This window comes from Dysidea avara, chromosome 9, assembly GCF_963678975.1.
Source record: "Dysidea avara chromosome 9, odDysAvar1.4, whole genome shotgun sequence".
Taxonomy (NCBI): Eukaryota; Metazoa; Porifera; class Demospongiae; order Dictyoceratida; family Dysideidae; genus Dysidea; species Dysidea avara.
Genome location: NC_089280.1, coordinates 5,128,557 through 5,142,887, shown reverse-complemented (window position 1 = coordinate 5,142,887; position 14,331 = coordinate 5,128,557). Strand labels below are relative to the sequence as shown.

Here is a 14,331-nt window from a genome sequence, read left to right as displayed (position 1 = left end):
CCTTCATTTATGGCAGTTTGTACTTGAAATGGTCAACAGTTAATCATTATAATTACGAATCTGTGTATTTAACAAAGAAATAATAATCTCCTTTCAGCTGACAATGTTGCTGCTTCTGCCACAAGTCAGGATATCAAGGTGGCAGGATACCTCAGTCTTGCTGTAGACTTCACCCACAATTTACTGATGGTCTAGTGATGGTGCCTCTTATCATCCATATTGGGATTTTCAGCCACCACGGCAACCATGAGGTCCCACACAAGATCAGACACTCAGTCTACCCCAAATACAACACTATATGTTGTTACAACTGAGTACAGCAACTGGCTGGTACAATGGCAGGTATATACACACCCTTGTCAGACTTTTAGCAGACAGCTTCAGTAGTACAGCAACAACTTGGATACTGCTGTTTACTGCCAGAGGGTTCATCTACATTGCTACAGTCTGTCATCCCTGAATTATTGGAGAAATTGTCAGAAATATGAACATAAACTTGTTGAATTAACTTGTGAATTTAAATTCAATTACAAAGTGTACACATTCTTTTTTTTTTCTTTTTTTTTACAAAAAATAAAAATTCAGTAAACAGTTCTGGTCAATCACTCTAATAGAACACATATGTAATATTCCAATTGAACAGTAATTTTAGTACGTAGTTCTTGTTTCTTTGATCCATTATTTTGGGAGATCAGAACCAGCTATCATTGCTTCAACATCTTCTCCACCCAAAATCGCCTTATCCTGGGAAACATAACAAAATGAGTGAAGTACACTGTATTGGAATATGTGACTGTTACAACAAGGTTGTCATAGTAATGAGATCATGGAGTGTATACACCTTAGCTATGTTTGGAACTACTTGAAGTGGTAACTATATGAGGTGGTCTTATTAATGAGATCATGAAGTACATCTTTTGGACCTACAGTACACTGCACAAAAAAGTAACAAAGTATAGTCGTGATAGTTCGCACGTGCTTGTTAGGTGTGATGTTTTATTTGTGAGCTGATCACATGGGCTTTATGAAGCCTGTTAATCACAAAGCCATGTTGTGTTAGTTTTACTAACCTGATACAGTATAAATTACTAATTTATCTAGTTTAGTTTTATGTGTATGGCTTCATGAACCCCATAATCAACATGGGAACACTTGCAATCCTTTTGCATACCAATTGCAAACCTTACAAAATCTGTTGGCAACCTAACAGACTTCACAAACCCTTTGGTAGCTTTTTTGTACACTGTACCATACTTGACATTACCAATACTAATATTTTTATTAGTCAGCCATTTTTTGTTGTACCAGATTGGTATCAGTTATGGTTAAAGTACCCGATACCATACCGATACTTTATATGGCATCATTTTATCAAGGATGGTGGCATATATACTACATAGTGGAATGGAATGACAGAAATAACATAACATGTGACCTAATTTTAGAAAACTGTCGACATATGCACATTTATCAAAATTCGTTTTATTGGTTCTTTGTTGTCAGATCGGAGGAATGGACTGGCTAAGGTTCAGCTTCATAAGATAAGCAGTGTGGGAAATACAGCAGTAGACACCTGGACAAGCGAATAAATCAATATGTACAGAAGACATTGAGAAAATAATCTACAGGGGCTTACATAAACCATCATAACTTACTGATCCAACAGTGTACGGAGTTGAATCTTTGTTCATTGTATTTGTCATGAATTTGTGAATCCACCAAGGTATAGTTTTGCCAAAGGTATTCTTCTGTGATTCGGAACGAAGGCGAATTCATTGAAGAAATTGTCATGCATTCTTGTCACCACAACATAAACAAATGTCTTAACTCAGAAACACACCTGTGTGTGAAGGATGTTTGAATTCCCTATGAATAGGGGAAAACGATGATTCCCAGGATTTATTCATTCACTGGAGTGTCAATTCACCGACCAGCAAGGTGATAAAAACTTGCATAATTTTTTTCTGAAGCTTGCATTTTTTACCCATTGTTTTTAAATGTGTTTTATTACAGAAGTACTACTGTGTGTAGATCATCTTATAATTATAGCCATGAACTACTTGAAAGAAACCAGTAATGATTATGATTGTTAGAATGGACAGAACAAGATTCACTGAAACCATAATGTGGTTGTGATTTAATACACGATGGCCACAAAACCAACAAGCAGTACACGTGCTACGTATAAGATATTAACAACGTATTTTAAGTAAGCGGCTTATTGAAGGCATGGTGATACTTCTATGGCAAAGTATCGGTATCAGCTAATTTCTATATTGGTATATAGTATTGGTGCACCGCTACTTGACATGGTCACTATAACGAGGTGGTCTTATTAATGAGGTCATGAAGTACACCTTAGCTATGTTTGGGACCTACTTGACATGATGAGGTGGTCTTATTAATGAGGTCATGAAGTACACCTTAGCTCTGTTTGGGACCTACTTGACATGGTCACTATAATGAGGTGGTCTTATTATTAAGGTCATGAAGTATGTTTGGGACCTACTTGACATGGTCACTATAATGAGGTGGTCTTATTACTGAGGTCATGAAGTATGTTTGGAACCTACTTGACGTGGTCACTATAATGAGGTGGTCTTATTAATGAGGTCATGAAGTATGTTTGGGACCTACTTGACGTGGTCACTATAATGAGGTGGTCTTATTAATGAGGTCATGAAGTATGTTTGGGACCTACTTGACGTGGTCACTATAATGAGGTGGTCTTATTAATGAGGTCATGAAGTATGTTTGGGACCTACTTGACATGGTCACTATAATGAGGTGGTCTTATTAATGAGGTCATGAAGTATGTTTGGGACCTACTTGACATGGTCACTATAATGAGGTGGTCTTATTAACGAGGTCATGAAGTATGTTTGGGACTTACTTGACGTGGTCACTATAATGAGGTGGTCTTATTAATGAGGTCATGAAGTATGTTTGGGACTTATACAGTGATCATGTCAAGTATGTAAGATTTTCACACCTGAGATCAAAGGAATTTTATAGGATACTTGCCATGTATACCTCTTCACAGGGATACAACTAAATGTACACTGGTGTACATTGAGATGTATCCTGAGAAAGTGGTTGTACTAAACAACAAGCCACTTTTATCAAAAGAAAGTATAGCCTTGATGTATAGTGGTATCACCCTGATTGTTAAAGGGTTCAACTGCAACTGAAATGGATTATGGGAATAAAATTAAATACCACTCACATCACTATTTTCATAAATTGGAACATGATATGCACAGTATCCTTGCCATTCTACAAGTTGGGAAACAATAGTTAAAGGTAGAACTAGTCTTATTGTGCATTTACAAGTGTTTCGGAATTTTTTTAGAATATGGACCACGCCCACATTACAGATAACATGAGTTAACCACTCTATAACAAAGCTTAGGCCTTTAGTATACATTATAATTATGACTGGATCTGTAAGATAGTGGAAGCCTAATTTCAAAATAGAATGCAATAAAAGCAATGGACGAAAAATATTTTAAAAATTGAAAACAATTCCATAAATTTTTGAGCGCTTGTTCCACGATGAAGGAAGGTGATAACAGCAACATCTCGCAAAAACTATGGAGCAAGAAGAGATCAAAAATCATTGGTACTTCTAAGGAGAGAGAAGATATGAGCGTTAGTTTGCCTGACATTGGACAAGCGGTTCACCATTGTTTTTTCTCATGTTTTTGCCTTCTCTCAGGGCCTGAAAGATGAAACTTACCCAGCAATGGATTCACCTGATAATGGAGAATCCGATGGTGTCAGTTGCATCCCAGTAGAGGACTGCATTTGAAAGTTAAGACTGTTTATTTAAGCACCTGTGTAGTTTACTTTCCATATTGTCACTGTACAAATCAATTTCTCTGCTGTTGCCACTTTGTAACACTAACTTCGAAAGTTCTTGACTTCTGGAACTGAAACTTCAGTTGACCATCCCTTTGTCTATCTAGATGAAGAAAATGGAATAAAATGGAATTCGAAAATGTGCTAATATGGGGTTCTTGCAGGTCCAATCACAATGATTAGTCTTTCAACACGATACCATTAAACCACTTTGAAATTCCCCCGAGGTTTACCCAACTTGACTTTTGCATAATATCCTTTGGACTCATCCATTCATTATAACAAACGTTGCTACAATGTTACACGCTGCCTAGCCATACAGTGTAATTGAATCTTTCAGAAACATTCAGTTACACTCGTATTGGCATGGGTGGTTACTCACCCAGGCTACTAGATTGAAATGGAATTAGCTGTAACATGGGTACTTGGGATTTGTACATACCCACACCCCTCGGGCTCTGGACATACATATCAGGCAAATCCATGTTACAACTATTACATGTACTACAAGATCTCATTATAATTAATAAGACACCTAACACGTATAGTGACCATGTCAAGTAAGTCCCAAACACAGCTAAGGTGTACTTCGAACTTCGCCTACAATTTATGGGAACTTCAAATACTGACCTCAGTAATGAGGTGGTTGTATTAGTGAGGTGTCACCATATATCATTATGTACATGGGAACATGACAATTATATAACATGGACACCTTGGGAGTTGGGACTAACCAATCATTCAATGATTATGTTAACTTTCTTACACAGACAACAGGAAATTATTGGTGGAAGAAAAATATTGTGTAGATCACTTTCAGTGGCACTTACCAAGGTTTGATAAACTGTGATCAGATCTGCAAGAATCTCACAAGCCTAAATTTTACAGCAGAATGCAATGGGTGAAATAAATTTAAAATTTAAAATAATTGTGTAAATTTTTTGACCACTTGTCTTACAATGAAGGAAGGTGCTAATGGCAGAAACTTTGGTAGCATCATGATTCCCAAAGCAAGGGGAGTTCAAAAATCTTTGTTTCATGTCAGTACTCCAAATGAAACAGAAGATATGAGCATTAGTTTGACTCACGATGGACGAGTGGTTCACTAACACTTTGTTCACAGTTTATCGCCTGTAGGCACCTCTTCATGGAGAATCGGGTGGTGTAAGTTTTATCCCAGTAGAGGATTGCATTCGTAATATACGACTGTTTATTTAAGTGCCTGTAAAATATTTTCCACATACATACTGTACAAATCGATTCATAGTTTTTACATACTGTACAAATCGATTCATAGTTTTCTGCTGTTACCACTTCGTAGGGCTGTAACTTCAAAAATTCTTGGCTTCTAATGCTGAAACTTTGGTTGGTCATTCTTTTGGCTATCTATAAAAAGAAAATTGAATTTTAAAAATGTGCTAACATGTGGGGTTCTTGCAGATCCGGTCACAATTACAGTGTGATAATCTGATTTTCAAAATTCATCAACTTTTTCTTTCACCAAATTACCTGTCATACTGTAATAGTTTATATGGGACATTAACTAGTGAACGTGTGTGGATTATGAAAGTGGATCATATAACAGGTAGCCACCATGTGTTACCATGACAACATTAAGTAGTTTGATCAATGGAATGATTATGTGTGTATGTATAGCTTAGTAGTTAGCAGCTTACCATCTTCCTCTGCTATTCTTTAGCTTGTAGGGAGGTAACTTCAGCTTGTGAGCTCTCAATCACCATCTGTAGTATCTCAGGATCACTGGGAAGATCACAACCAGCCAGTATTGCTTAAACATCTTCGCCACCTAAAATGACCAGCTCAATCCGAGAAATTATATACAAGTGTATACTATAATCTCATCTAATGTACTATACAAATTACTGACTCAAATAAACCATAGAAAATATACCCCCTGGATTGGAAACTGCGCCGCGCCCATAGACTTTGTACAAGAACCAGTGTCCTTAGGCTGGTTTCGTGCTTCAACAAATTTAATCCTATTACAGCAGAACGGTGGCATGAACGACTTTATTTTTGACTTGTGGTGTTGTTATGATAATTGTTCTGGTTAGTTGGACCACTTCACATCACTTGGTCGGAAGGCCTTACAATGGCAGATTACATGCTTTTTTGGAAGCACATTCTTGGCTAAACTAAGTGCTGTAGGTAGAAAAAGAAAGTATCACAAGGTTAACTATGCTATAAAGAATTGCTTCGGCTAAATAATATACCTTCCATAACTTCTTTGGTAGGTTTTTGAGATGGTATTTTTTGGCAAAATTGGAAGCTCTGTGATTCTAAACAGTATCGCTACACAATTTATACTATGAAGTCATCAAATAATGCTCCATGGTATGGTCTGAGTGCGAAAGGCGTAGCGTACAGGGTTTCAGTGTTTTTCTTGAATGTGTCCAAACCAGCTGATCTTGCGTTCAGTTTCGTTTCTACCGTTCGCACAATAAAGAGCCAATTTGCCTCGAAACTTGCTGTTGGCTTCCAAAACATCTTGAGAAAGAACCTTTTACCAGTGGTGAGTCTTGTTTCGCCCAGAGAAACTTGTCTTGTTATTGAAGGGGGCACGAAACCAGCCTGTAACCAGGAGCGCTTACTAGTCTCCAATCCAGGGGGTATATTATCTATGATTAAACCATACACGGTAAGTCCCTTTATGATGTCACCATGCAGCCCATGCCCACACAATTCCAGGACATCAATTTATAGTAAATTTCCAATTTTGGTCTTGACACCTTTGTAAATAAAGTACATATTACGTACCTCTGAAACAGAAAATGTGTTGTTAAAGAATTAGTGAGGTCATGTGATACACATCTTGCTACCATAACAACATTAACACACCTGTTTAGCAAACAATACTTCTGTTTGTCTAGCAACCTTTGCCACTGATCCCTGGTTATTGTGGTCTCCTGGCAACCATATAAACAGGGATACTTGTCCATATACAAGGGCTAAAATAGTATTGTTTAAATTTTTGCGAATGTTGCCGCCGGCCAACCACAAAAATATTTTAACAAAAAAAGTCCTACACATGCAGGAATGTCTCAAAGAAAGAATTCTTTAGCCAATAAATCTCATAGTGAGGAGTAGTGGCAGAATGAAACATACACACTACAAGCCAACAACTTCAACACTGTAACATGCTACACGCTACAAATATCCACAACCCACCTGAGCTATATACAACAAGTGTGGATGAAGAGCTTAAACAAACCTTATCTGAGGTACTGTAATTCACAATTACAATTCCAGGACTGCTAAAATTTTTTGTACATATGATTGATTTCCATCAGCCCTGCTGTCCACAAATTAAAAAATATTTACAATGAATATTTTCCAGACTACGGTATTCTAACTTGTGTGTACTTGTGTAATATGTGACCAAATTTTGGAAAATCACCCTTATGCGCGCATTTGACACCAAAAATATTTTAATGATCAAATCGCAAACTTTATAGTGCAAATCTACTTGATGATTTAAACTATTCCCAATACCTTAAATTGCAAGAAAATTCTTGAAATATTTTCAAAACTGTGCCCTACTCTTATTATAGTATGTTTGCGTTGAGCTGAATCCTCAAAAACATTTAATAACTCATGGATGCAATTACACACGATCTTGAAATTTGGCTCATTTGTAGTACTGCTAGACCCACTAAAAATATTTCAAAATCTTGTTGTTCAAATGTTTGACATAATATTTATGGCCAATCAAAATTTTCACAATACATTTCCTATGGAGAAGCCATATAAATACAGTGTCCATTAGAGCCCTTTCCCGAACTTGTAATGGAGCCAAACCGTACGTGTCTGTTGTTGACACCTTTGCTGTTACCAATAATCATCTGGTTGGCAGAAATGTTAACTCTGTTGAGAGAAAAATCTACTTTTAATTTTAGCTGTTTTTCAGGGTTCAGCTCAACGTGAACATACTATAGCAACCCACTAAACATGAAAATTCTAATTATTTCACATGCACCCATATGGGTAATTTTCCAAAATTTAGTCACATATAAGTTTGTTTAATACTTGGGATGGAAACTGTATACTAAGTATCTACTGGTCCTACATACAAGCCCAACACACATAAAGTGAAAACTCTTTCATCAAACCCTCCAAGTTCAGAACTCGGGTGTGGCAAAAAATAATATAACCCTGAAAGGGGAAAACCCTTTCATTTGCAATGCAGTAAAATGAGCTTGGTCCCAAAGTGTACTTCGTTAACTCACTTCAAATTATCAAATAATGAGTCATCCAGTGAGAACATCTCTTCCTCCTGATCATCCTCCACCCCTGTAACAACCAGTATCATTACTCAAGTCACTAATGAGGTCACTGGGTGAAACAATAAGAAACAGAGGTACTAATGAAATGATTAATATTGGCTGATAAATGCTAACATAATTTGAAAGTGTTTTAGCATTTGGAGAGAAAACTGGTAAGGATGGTTTTGAGCAAGGTGAAATAGAAAACTTCACTACTGAACTCCTTGCTGTTAACTGGATAAAAACTGTTAACTGGATAAAAATGTGTATTCAATTGTTTTTTTAGGGGGTGGTGGCCTCAAACCTGGGATTAATTATGGGTGTCTTAAGCTCCAGGAGAGCATGAAGGTGGCGTTTGCCTGCCTCCTCCAGGGGTGTGGCTTGGTTGGCACCTGAGGGAGGCTTCGTTGATTGTGACTCAGGGATGATGTCTAGATCGAGGTCCATCAGTAAATCATCCTCAAATGTAATGTTATTGATGTCAGAAAATAGCTGGCTCATCCTGCTTTGGGAGTGAAAGTATAAAGACATTTTGTAAGGATGGTAGTTGTGTGCGTGTGCGTATGAGTAAGTGTGACTACTAACTTCCCCACTACCTGTCTGATCTGGGTTGGGTAGGGTGTAACAATGATTGGTGTATAATGGACGATTTCAAAACTACTTTGTTTAAAGTTTAAATGAAATACAACACACTTGCGTATTTGACTACTAAATCATCTTTATGATGATTTAGTGTAGTTCTCGGTACACAAAAAAAGGAAAAAAAAAAAAAATGTGAAAAAGAGGACCAAACCTCAGGAGTACACAGATACTAGTAAGATAACCAGAACAGTGGCTAGGAATAAATATACCATACATGTCCCATAATTGATAATTCCAATCATAGGAAAAGTAAGAGGGGGGAGGACATGGCCCCCGAAAATTTGGCCAGCCTATCAAGCCATCTGTTAAGTACTCAACTGTCTTCTTACCACTAATGCTCCACAATTCACCTTTTTAATCAATCATAACACATTTATGAAACTATCTGGTTGTATTTCTGACTCTTCCAAATGATGATCGTCACAAGCGCCTCTAAAGTTATTATTATATCTTTGAGAACGTCAGAATGTTATATGTGACTAGATCAGAAGTATACCCTGATGGTATGATATTCAAGCATCATTTACTGTAAAAAATCTGAAATTTAATCTCAAAACATTAATTTTAAAAAATTCCCTGGGAGATTCCCCCAGGCCCCCTAGTTTGGCACACTTCACACGCTTAGTTGTATCTTATCCTTGCCCCCCCTAGCTATGCCACTGATTGTACATTAAATAACATGATCGAGAGATGACAACCTGAGCAACTTGTTTAAAATATTGATCTACAGGTACCACTTTAGTAGATGGCAATTTTAAGAATTTTCATTAATATCTCTATGTGGACCAGGTGAAAATCCTCCCATTGTGAAACCAGCTTTTCAAAAATACATGCACCTGAGAATCGAAGGCCAAAACTAGTTTCGCATGCCAGATGGTTTGTATGGAGGCAGCATATAAATTGTCTGGTCACTTCCCATAAGAATGCAATCACATTACATCACAGTATTATTACCAAGGATGGCATAATAATTGTGCCAGTCACCTCATGTGATCAGACTGAAGTAAAGATTGTACTGGTAATGTCTTGGTGAGGTATTTGAAACATTGTTGAAGGCCTTCCTTGACAATTTTGCTGTTTCACAAATCCAAAAGTGGACCACATTCTTTCCTTTACCAATGGTTTATGTGCTAGGGGAACAAAGATCCTAATCCATGGTGTTAATAAACACAGTCTGTAACCTAGATTCAGTCCTTTATGCATGGTGTTTGTTTGTCAGAGTCCACAAAGTGATTTGATTCGGCAATGGAAACGTGCACAAAATGTGTGCAACAGTGACCAGACAGTTTATTTGCCACCATCACACAAGTCATCAGGCACACAAGTAAGACTAGGATGAAACTGCTTCATCAGTTGATACAGCCCAATAATTCAGACTGGGGACTTGCATCATTCACAAGCCAGCCAATTGCAGTTTTCATAGAGGTCTATGATCACGTGACTTAAACCACTGGGTTGGATTGAGCAGGAAAAAAACAGTTTAGACACACTATTTTTGTGCAGCCAGCACCATTTCTTTGGTCTGGCTGCGCTAGACTGTATGCACACACGTAGATATAAAAAAAGCTCACCAAACCTTTAATGCATTGTCCAGGACCAAACGCCACTCTTCTGACATGTTTCGTGACTTAGCGAATTGGCTGCTGTTTTAACTCTACCAAATCCGAGACTAAAACACGACCGACTGTGGGGTCTGATCTGAACTTGGAGTGGGCTTTAGTTGGAATAATCTAAAATTCCGATCTCTACTTGATGCCCACATCGATACCATAGTAAATAGGATGGTTAACATGTCCTGAACAACCAACCAGTCCATTAGGAAGGGTATGTGTATAACATGCACACAGGAAATTAAATACTCTAATAGAACAGTCACTGCATTCATTTTCAGAGGTCTAATTAGTACAGTTAAGCCTAGGTAATCAGCATGCTTGAAAATTGAGGACATCAGCATAGTCTGGGTACTTAGTTAAGGTCCCAAAGTATCCCTTAATAGCTTGTAAACTGACCTGGAAAATAGTAGGGACTCGCCAATCAGTTATGTTCATTATTTTATCTATTATGCCGGCTATGCTGCACTGCTCAAAAATTATTATGTTTAAATTAATGTTCAATATTTACCTATTAGGTCATCATTATTTTATTCCTTGTTTCCCATCACCACCCGTATCAATTTTTAGGTAGCCACATCAAAATTTAATTATTTGATTATTGATCACATGACTGCACTATTGGTATGGAGGGAGGCACTAAATAACTCAGCTATAATGGTAAACACATATCAACATATTATTTTGTTAACTGTGAGGGGTTGGAGTCCTTGTTGAACAGGCTGAGGCTACATAATCTTGTACAAGATTGAGATACTCTAATAGAGCAGTCATGTGTTCAGACAGAGCAGTCAACTGTATAACTAATAATCAATAATCACCTCCCACATCAGTTTTGTTGCACTAAGTGATGGGAAACAAGCAATGTAATAATGATGGCCTTATGCTCAAATTATGCTCTAAATTTATACCTCAGTTCCCATCATGTGTTTCTAATAACAATTCCATCATCACAGGATTGGGCAGAGTTTGCCTCTCTGCCCACTGTTTGAGCATTTATTATTATTATCTTTTATGTTAAAGAAAAAATAAAAAAAATTCTAAAAAAAAACAGTAAGTGGCTGAAGTAGACTTGCTTATCAAAATGTCACAGAAAAGATACTCTAAAAGAACAGTCTGTTACCTGATTATTTTATTAAAGTTACTGACTGTTCTATTAGAGTATATCGTTCTTTTTCTGTGATATGTATTTTGATAAGCAAGAATTTATAGTATTGCACAAGTGTTCTGCCTATTAGCTAGCATTATGCTCAATGCTTTCAGGCACCTATTATATGTTCATTATTATGCCAGAATAATCGGCGGGTCCCTAAAAATCAAGACACCTTGATAATTAGGACATGTACATTTGATCAGTCCCAAGGTGTCCTTAATACACAGGTTTCAAAGACTTTTTAATTCAGCAAATTAAGAAGCTGCAAACCTGTTTTTTTGTTCCAATACAACCTCCCATGTGAGCTGTTGAATGAGATATCAGATACATAGTTAGGCCTTAGTCAATTATAATTATACTCCAAATTGCTTTCATGAATTTCCCAAAATCTTCACCTTATATGCTTTACAGTGTTCCGTAAGTTAGCAAAAATTTACAACTATCTTGGAACATTTTTAATCAGTGAATGCTCTACTAAAGTATTTCACTACAAAGTGACTGTTCTATTAGAGAGTATCAATCTAAGGTGTTATGTACAATGCATTTGAGAGTGCTCTATTGTAGTTGGCAGTTTCCATTGACTGCTCTATTAGGGAGTATCAATCTATTTTCCATAGTGTGATTATGCTGGCATAGCACTCCAGCCCTCTAGGCCTACCAAGAGTTCACAATATTTATATGGGGAGAGGGTCTAACTGTCAGTATGGTGTGTACAAACCAGGGGCGGATCCAGAGTTTCGAAAGAGGGGGGGCACCTTTCTGAAAAACAGTTGAAGACCAAAAAAAACTTGCTGAAAACCAGTTGAAGACCAAAAAAAAAAAAAAAAAAAAAAAAAAGGTCACAACAATAATAGCTAGTTATCCTTACCAACTATATCACGTCTGTTATATAAAATAAAATTCTATTTGTAGCTTCATAGGTAAGCTACACTGCCTCATGAACATTATGACTGCTTTATTAGAGTAATTGACTGCTCTATTAGAGTATCTCGATCTTGTATGCAATTTCTTGAAGGGGGGGGGGGGGGGGGGCATTTGCCCCAAATGCCCCATCCTGGATCCGCCACTGCAAACACTGCTGCAAATTCACTTTTGTTCATAATTATACACCTCCTGTACTCATGTGTTGTTGACTACAGGATGACGACTACACTAGCAGTGTTGTTGTGACTTGTGATACAGGAAATTTTGTGTATTATAGTTAGTTAAATTAATTTTGCACTTTGAACAGTACACAGAGAAGATACAATTGTGTCCATTTTACAAAATAATATATACTAATCTGCTGTTTACAACAATAATTGTTTAAGACAGTTGTGTGGAATGAATTAAATCAGATATTTTGGAAAATTACAGAATTTTCTATACAGTGCATAGAGAGTCAATTATCCAAATACCAAAATTAACTGCTAGGCCTAGCCTGTGCTGATTATGCCAGCATAATTTGGTAATAAACGAGTAGCCAAATATATTAAGCATTATGTCAATATAACAGGCATATTTTGGGTGCTGTCTTGGTGTTGTACGCACCAATTATAAGATAAATATTAAATCTCCATAAATATATTGATATTAATAATACATCAATAAATAATACATCCTACTATAGTCTCAAGTAGTCACTATAGTCTCTAGTGGTCACTATAGTCTCTAGTGGTCACTATAGTCTCTAGTAGAGTGACCACTAGAGACTATAGTGACTACTTGAGACTATAGTAGGATGTATTATTTATGGATGTATTATTAATGGATTTATCAATATATTTATGGAGATTTAATATTTATCTTATAATTGGTGCGTACAACACCAAGACAGCACCATATTTTGTGCATTGGAAGCTCAAACTGCCTATTTTGCATCTTGATAGTGTGCAAACACACTAAGTTGTGAAGAAAAGATTAATTAAAGATCTCTAACAGTCACCACATGTTGAAATATTCTAATACAACGTTCACAGATACTCCAATAGAGCAGTCAGGACACAATTTTATATGAGCATATTCAGAGCATAATGGGCATAATTAAATGAGGGAAATTTTGGATCATTGCTTAAAAGCATGATAGGCAAATTGAAAAGTGTGATAGGCTCAGGCCTATTGACTACTCAATTAGGGTATTTTGTCAAAAGTGTATGTTTTGTTAGAGTAATTGAACAAAGCTGTGAATAAATCAATGGATGTATAAATTTACACCCTATTCAAATATACGAACATCCCTAGCCTACCCCCTTGTTAATTCGGATAATCAACTCCACTGTAATATGTAGCTATGTACATGTTGTACCCATAACAATGTAGATCAGAAAAAATGCCTCTTGATAATAAAAGACTTTATCGCTATTCAGTTAGCGTTCACTAGAAAATAATACATAAATAATACATACAGTACTACACATCTCACAGTAATACTGTTCACAATATGGTGTATAGTGTTATGTTATTGGACTGGTCCCTTAAGGTGACCAGCACAAGTTACATGATGAGTCTTAAGATGATGTCTTGTAATGTTGTTCCATTGGTCCTTTTGTTGGTGTGTTCACAATAGTGAGACATTTCATGGCTACAAAGACACAAACCAACAGTAACAACATGAAACACAAGAACTGTTGTGTACTTTACTGACATGTGAAATTGTGACTGGATCTGTGAAAATCTGACATAATCGCACAAACCTAAATTTTACAGTGTTCACAATGGGTGAAATACACACATTGTTGTAAGATTTCGACAAGTTTTTGAATGCTTTGTTATTATGAAGAAAGGATGTAATGATAAAACCTGG

General features: G+C 36.6%; 1 protein-coding gene and 2 long non-coding RNA genes across 6 annotated transcripts in view; 1 reads left to right on the top strand and 2 right to left on the bottom strand.

The window, feature by feature from the left end:
* Positions 1-523: 523 nt before the first annotated feature.
* Positions 524-10,660, bottom strand: LOC136266900 (uncharacterized). 2 transcript variants are annotated; one of them, XR_010706357.1, is made up of 5 exons: positions 10,358-10,660; positions 8,109-8,172; positions 5,538-5,668; positions 5,140-5,247; positions 4,972-5,083 (listed from the first exon to the last, which is right to left on the bottom strand). It is a non-coding gene; the product is annotated as an uncharacterized lncRNA (long non-coding RNA). The 2 variants fall into 2 exon arrangements; XR_010706356.1 differs by lacking the exons at positions 4,972-5,083; positions 5,140-5,247 and adding an exon at positions 524-744.
* LOC136266901 (uncharacterized) overlaps positions 10,486-14,331 on the top strand; it is a 4,198-nt gene continuing 352 nt past the window's right edge. Inside the window, exon 1 of the long non-coding RNA XR_010706358.1 lies at positions 10,486-10,610. This is a non-coding gene — a long non-coding RNA (uncharacterized lncRNA). The remainder of the gene's footprint in view (positions 10,611-14,331) is intronic.
* Positions 13,849-14,331, bottom strand: part of LOC136266886 (protein NLRC3-like) — a 13,698-nt gene continuing 13,215 nt past the window's right edge. For all 3 annotated transcript variants that reach the window (XM_066061912.1, XM_066061910.1, XM_066061911.1), the window contains one exon: positions 13,849-14,109. The gene's annotated coding sequence lies outside the window, so the exon portion shown is untranslated. The remainder of the gene's footprint in view (positions 14,110-14,331) is intronic.